The sequence below is a fragment of the Priapulus caudatus genome, unplaced genomic scaffold (assembly GCF_000485595.1).
Source record: "Priapulus caudatus unplaced genomic scaffold, Priapulus_caudatus-5.0.1 Scaffold1384, whole genome shotgun sequence".
Classification (NCBI taxonomy): Eukaryota; Metazoa; Priapulida; class Priapulimorpha; order Priapulimorphida; family Priapulidae; genus Priapulus; species Priapulus caudatus.
The window spans coordinates 62,028-67,812 of NW_014578445.1; positions in this window are offsets into that span (position 1 = coordinate 62,028).

Below are 5,785 nucleotides of genomic sequence, written 5' to 3' on the forward strand. Positions count from 1 at the left end.
ATATAGGCAGCAACCACTGAACCAGCTCAGTCCTGCTGCCTACAAGGGTCAGTTTACAGGGTTCGAAATATAGGCAGCAACCACTGAACCAGCTCAGTCCTGCTGCCTACAAGGGTCAGTTTACAGGGTTCGAAGGTAAGTGCAGCGAGCAGCTCAGTTTTGCTGCCCGCTCTCAATGTTGGCAGCAAATACTTGCTGCTAAGAAATTCGAAATAAACCGTGCAGTAAAAGTGCTCAGCAAAGATTCTGCCTGGGTGAGTGAATTTGCTGGGCCTGCTTTTATTCTCTGGCAGCAATTACCTGTTGCCTGGTAAAGAAGTTGTGGATTTTTATCCCTGCAGTATTAGGTTATAATACCAGTGACATAGCTAGAGAGACATATATGGGAATCATCCCTCCCCCTACCCCTTCTCCCCGTAACACCTCCCCCCTCCTTACCACCACCATGCCTCTCCCCTCCTCCTCCACAGTCCTCTGTGCCTCTGTTCGACTTCCCCCCCTCCCCATCGCTGTTTTTGCTCGGCACGCACGCAGGTTGATGGTTCGATCCCAAGTCGCAACCCTGGATTTTCACGATGGCCTCATGATTAGCTAAGGTTTACGAGTTCCGGTTACGTAGCCGGTTAGGGTTAGGGCTAAGGTTAGGGTTAGAAGTTAGGGCTAAGGTTAGCATTAGGGTTAGAAGTTAGGGTTAGGGTTAGGATTAGCATTATGGTTATGACTAAGATTCGGGTTAGAAGTTATGGTTAGGAGTTGGGGCTAGCATGAGGGTTAGGGTTATGACTAAGGTTAGAGTTAGGAGTTGGGGCTAGCATTATGGTTGAGGTTATGACTAAGATTAGGGTTAGGAGTTCGGGCTAGCATTCGGCTTAGGGGTTAGGGTTAGGGGTTAGGGATAAGGTTAGGGTTAGAGATTATAGCTAGTATCACGGTTAGGTTTTAAACTTTAGGGTTAAGGCTTAGGATTAGAGTTAGGGCAAGGCTTAGGATTAGAGTTAGGGCAAGGGTTTGGGATAGGGCAATGTTGGGAATGAGGATAAAATACCGGCAGGCCAAAGCAGGACTAATTCCAGGAGTAGAAATAAGGAGAAAAAAAGAGATGGTCCACAGGACCATCTAGTTTGAAATTTAGATGGTCCTCCTAAATTTCAAATTGTTCTCTAAAAGTTATGCGGTGTGCAAGAAATTTACCGTAAAATGGGACCAAAATATTCAATGGTCCGTCGGACCATTGGCTTTAAAAATCTTATGGTCCTCCTGATTATTTGATGGTCCCGGACCATCGGACAATCGCTTATTTCGACCCCTGAATTCATTGCGACATTCCATGCATTCGTTCAGCTAAGGAGCAACAGGCACGGTGGCCCCGGTACACCACAAATAGCGGTCCGCGGCCATACAATCCGGCACTGGGTAACCTTTGAGCAGGACTGACCGACTTTTATAAGTTTTACCATAGATTATATAGTAGCAGTGTTAGAAACAGCAGACCATCCCACCTTCCCTGACCGATGACCGCTGATAACGACTGGCTTATTTGGATAGATTTTACTAATTAGGCTACGCACGGCAGCAAAGACAATTTTTCGAAAATCAGGACCGGCCGGGGTTTCGAGACTCGTCTGCCGAAACTGATTTACATATATGCTAATTAGATCCTGACACGTCGCGTCACGCACTTCGAGCGCGAGAGAGATCTACGCAGAATGACTCAAGTCTGTGTCATCGCAGTGCAAGGCCTGTAGAAGCACGAAACATGGAGAGAACAACGAGGAAACGTCTATAAGGGATATTGGGTAACACTGGGGTGGAGGGGACCGTGGTGGGGCCAGGTGATCGCGGAGGGCCAGGCTACCGCGGGCGGGGGGCCAGGCTACAGCGACATGAGCCGCATGCGAAAGCAACACGTGGCGTGATCGTGAATATCACGAACCACCTCACGAACTAGTTCTCGCAGGCAGCGCTGCAACAACCGACGCTCCCACACCGCCGCCGCTGCTACGCCGCTACGTGGGTTACTAGGTATGTGGCCCACCATCGTCAAATCCACCTCCTACTCTCATTCTCTCTCAACCTTAGTTTACGTAAACTGCCAGCCCACCTTTGACTCTCATTCTCTCTCAATGTTAGTTTCCGTAAACTGCCAGCCCACCTTTGACTCTCACTCTCTCTCAATGTTAGTTTCCATAAACTGCCAGCCTATCTTTGACTCTCATTCTCCCTCAATGTTAGTTTCCGTTAACGAACCACCTTTGACTCTCATTCTCTCTCAATGTTAGTTTCCGTAAACTGCCAGCCCAGCCTACAGCTATGGAGCACAACAAGGGGAGGTTACCAGTTACCAAGACTTGATCTCGTGCTGCTAGTGCTAGTCGTTTAACTGTCAGTAGTTAAAATCCTCTCTAGAACATTGGGTCACTCAAGGAAAATGCCAGGAGTGTCCTTTATAGCCAGGTGGCCGTTCTATAGAGGGTTTCACTGTGCCCCTGCCACTCAAGGAGAACGTCAAGTTGAAGTGTCCTTTATAGACAAGTGACCTTTCTATAGAGGGAGGTTTAACCGTGTAATTGTCACTTAAGTTAATGGAAACGTCAACATCGTCATTTACAAATGAATGACCCTTCTATAGAACTATAGAATGCATCCACTGTGAACTCTGATTTTAAACGTAACAACGAAACACGCACGCCTAACAGACAATGTATACAATGCAACAAACACACACACACGCCTGACAGACTATACAACGCAACAAACACACACACACGCCTGACAGACTATATAATACAACAAGATGAACACACACACACACGCACGCACGCACGCACACATGCCTGAGAGACAATACAACACGATAAACACACACACGCACGCACGCACGCACGCACGCACGCACACACACACACACACACATACACACACCTGCCCTGCACTGCCTGCAATGCGCCTTCGTCAGATAGATGGAGAAATCGTACGCCCAATCCATGACCCCGGCGGCAGCGATTCCAGATCTATACGAGAGAGCACGACGCCCTCACAAACCACACCATGCAACGTTGCGACACGCTATCGCATATATGTATATCTTCGCAGTATCTGAGGGGTAGATGAGTGCGAGGCCTCGTACGCACGCGTCTCGTCCCGGTGAAATGTTCACTGATGGCTTCCTCAACCCTCAGTTCTTTCCTTAACTCGCTGTTCTTTCCACAACTCTTACTCTTAGTTCTTTCCTCAACCCTTACTTCTTTCCTCAAATCTCAGTTCTTTTTTTTCAACTCTCTGTTCTTTCCTTAAATCTCAGTTCTTTTCATAACTCTCTGTTCTTTCCACAGTTCTTAGTTCTTTCCTCAACCCTGACGTCTAAAGTTCCACAATTCTTAGTTCTTTTATTAACTCTCAGTTCTTCCCTCAGCTGTCAGTTCCTTCCTCAACTCTCACCGTCTTTCTCCATCTGAGTCCGAGACACAGTCCTGAGCACGAGTGGCTAGCTTCGCGACACTGTCACACAGACCACACAATGCCGCACATATATATCCTCACGATATCCACAACACCTCGCATATATATATTAAAATACATCTTATTGGGAAAGTCTTCCACAAAGCAGTCGAATGCTTAGACTCTCTGTTCCACGTTATTATTACGCTCACTCACTCCCCGTGTTATGTCCAGCAGGGGGCGCCGTGATCGCATGCGCGGAAGTAACGTCGCGAAGCATTTGTCGCGAGTACAGGGGGCGCCGGTGAGACACGGACGACGATGGCGACGGAGGGACGATGCGGCGACAGCTCACGCCAGCGAGGACAGACGAAGAATGTACAGCCTAGAGGCCTAGATGCCTGACCACGAATGTAGGTGAAAGTACAGACATCCCATAATATACATGTATACCCGTATATATCTATCTATCTATTATCTATCTGTATATATATCTATATCTATATATATTATCAGGGTTCTCCAAGGGCACAAGTTTATAGCCTAGCGGCCTGCCTGGCGGCCTGCCAGGCTATCGTCGAGCCCTGCCATCCTAAAATGCACCCGCCACGCTAAATATCCTAGCCGCCATGCTGGTGTATACACGAGTTCAATACAAGTTCAAACAATTAATTAATACAAGTTGGTCTCCATGCTACGGGTACGGCAGTACAACACACAAGTACAAACAGTCACCCTATCCCTACCCCTATCCCATATTACCCCCTATACATATATCCCCTATACCAAAATTAATCTATGGTGTATAACCTTTTGCTTTAAATATTTTGCGTTACAAATCCGAGTGTTTTCTAGCTCATCAAGAAATCTTAAATGTGAATTAAATCGTGAATTAATTTCCAACGGCATTATTACGGGGCAGGTAACCCAGTCTAACACGAGATAGAGTGGACTGGTACACTTACCGACCACTCCTGCCATTGTCAATGGTGACAATTTTTTTATTATTTATTTATGAGAGGTGAACTCGATTTGGAACCAGCAAACCAGCAAGTTCACTCCTACATTTTGGTATTTTTATTCCATTAAAATTATTTTGAATTTTCCGATGGCTTTGCCCATGCAAAACAAACATTTTCACCCCACATGCAGTGCTTCAAATTTACACACAGAGTGTCCCAGATTGCATCTCAGAGCTTCTACAATTCAAAATTTCCCCCCCCCCACCCTAGCAGTGAGTAGCACCCCATGTTATAATTTAAAAGCTTGAGAGAGAACACCTGTCACTACGCATATCTATCTATTCCTATAATATATAATATATAATCTAATTATAATCTAATATATCAAAAATCTATCTATCTATAATATAATATCTTCTAATCACGATATACGAAATAGATTTATGGGTAGGTAGGTAGATATCTATTAGTGGGAGAATACAGGTGCACCGCTGAGAGCAGCACTAGTTTGTCAACGGTAAATAAGCTCCCGCGACGTCTCTAGGGATAGACGCGCCCAATAAGTGGCATATAACCCTTCATTTCGCGATAGCCAACATTTACAGACAACATACTCACTGCCCGATCGTCTCCCTCAGATAACTACGCCCAAAGATGAAGACGCAAAAACGGGAAACCATGAAGTGAAACTTCGTCCGACACACAAGATGTCGTAGGCCAAGAAAATTTTACATATTCCTTTATTGCTGTAGCTCCTTCACCATTTATTAGCCCTTGTCTCACGCATACAAACGAGGTCCAGCAACAGAACCGCTTGACGTAAAACTGGTCGCGTGTGAGCCACGCGCGCGCGCGAAGTTCGAGAGAGATAGCGCGGCGAGTCAAGCAGAGAGCGAGTACAGCAGGACAGACCACGCTACAGTAGGGGAGCGCGAGTACAGGAGCAGAGCAGGAAGTCCCCCGAAACCTCAGCATGAAGCGCACGTATATCGGGTCCATGGACATCGCCGGAGGATGCACTCGCGCGTGACAGGGCCCATCGCTGTCTAGTATTAAATCTGAACACAGAGGCGCTTGCTTTGCCGTGCGCGACTGTGCATGTTGTCCCGTGCGTGCGTGACGTCAGTGGCTGGCTTGCGTAACCTAAAATTTATAACATATAGCGTATGTCCCTTCCTGATACAGAAAATCGCAATCCAAGGGTTTTAGGAAAATGACGACAATTTTCATTATTCCAAGCGGTCAATTCTGATGAGAGCAATGCACTAGGTGCCACCCCTGTACCATGCTCGCAATTTCTCCAGAGAGACGAGACATTGACTGTCAGAGCGTTTGCTTAGCCCGCCAACAAGTGTGTAGGACCAACCGGGTCACTCCCTAACAAC